The following is a 1,560-nucleotide window of genomic DNA, read 5'->3' on the forward strand; positions in this document are numbered from 1 at the left end:
TTCCAAACCCCTCTTTTTAAAAGGCTTAGAAATAAAATCGGGTAGTTTTCATGAGTGAAAACAAATAATTCAACATAATAGATAAAATCATAGATATGTAAAGTTATATTTAGTGACTGCTAGTGTAGCCTGGACTGTGGTCAAATAAGCTTTCTAAAAAACATTTGAAGAAAGGTTCATTTTGAATCATAGGGCGCTGAAAAACAGTGAACAGAAAAATAATTGTCCGTGGGCACAGCCATAAAGGAGAAAGAATATTTTGTTAATGACCATGAGTAATACTCTCTAGTAAGGTTATATCTTTTTTGGGAAAACTTTGTGGGATCTTAGAGAAGCTGTCCAGGATTATCCAAATTCTTAGTGCTAATTCCCAGATGCTCATGTTTCTGTTTTGATTGTCAGGTAATTCTGTCAAAAAAAAAAAAAAGCTTATCTTGACCATGGCAAGGTGTATATTCTGGTCAAAATAAAGTCACAATTCTTACTGCAAATTAATAAATTGGTATTCTGTTCTACATTCCATTCTCTAATTTAATTTACAGGAAGTTTACATCCTCGCATCGGATCACATCTGAGGAACTACGCAATTGTTTTCTGGACAGAGAAGTTTCAACAAAACCACACTTTAATGAAATCTCCATTTAAATGCTATCTTGAGAGATTTTTGATAGGCCATTGCAAAATATGTCAATATTTTGTAAATATACAAAAAATAGGCAAACTCCTATCTTTTTATTTGCTTCTTTTAAAATGCAACATATTCAATATAAAGATTTGTGTAAGATCATCTGTCTTGTTTCTAATGAGGATATATTTTTTGTTGTTGTTTAGAGAAGAAAGTAAATTTAGTTCTGGCCATTTGCTGTGAGCTCCTCAGTTAGCAAGTTCCATAGAAGGGATTATTCACTTGAGAATTAGTGTCTTCCTTTATTGCTTTTTCTCAGAACTCTGGCAAAATAGAGTCAAAAAGAAGTTACGTTGGGCAAATATGTTATCCTCCATTCTTAAATCTGGCAAATACAATTCCCGGTGTCCCTCATCTAGAATCACTCAGTTAAACTCAGCTCACTCATGCATTTCCAGCAGAAATCTGTTGGGACTCAAACTGCATAGCTAAGTGTTTAATTTAGAAGTTCTCCCAGCACCTCGTTCTCACCCTGTAAGAAATATGTAGTTATTACAGACAATTGTAATGTGCATAATTTTTAATAAAACCATCATAATTTTTTTTCAGGGGACCTCTTAAGTGACACAGGAATGCTTTTTTCTGCCTTTTGTTCTCTCCCTTTCGTCCAACATCTGGGATATTATAAAACTTAGAAGATTTTAAATATATGTTACAAAATATTAACCCTTCATATTTTATAGGATTGGTAAAATCTCCTCAAATATAAATATATAAGAGTCTCAAAATGTTCTATATCTTCTCATACAGTTCAATAGAAACTACTTTTGAGTCCTTTATAAATAATTTCCCTTTTGTCAATACTTTTTAAATTTTGATTTCTGGTTATTTTGTTCAAAAAAAGGAGGAATATCTACCCACTTAATTTCCTAATG

This window comes from Desmodus rotundus, chromosome 6 (assembly GCF_022682495.2).
Source record: "Desmodus rotundus isolate HL8 chromosome 6, HLdesRot8A.1, whole genome shotgun sequence".
NCBI lineage: Eukaryota > Metazoa > Chordata > Mammalia > Chiroptera > Phyllostomidae > Desmodus > Desmodus rotundus.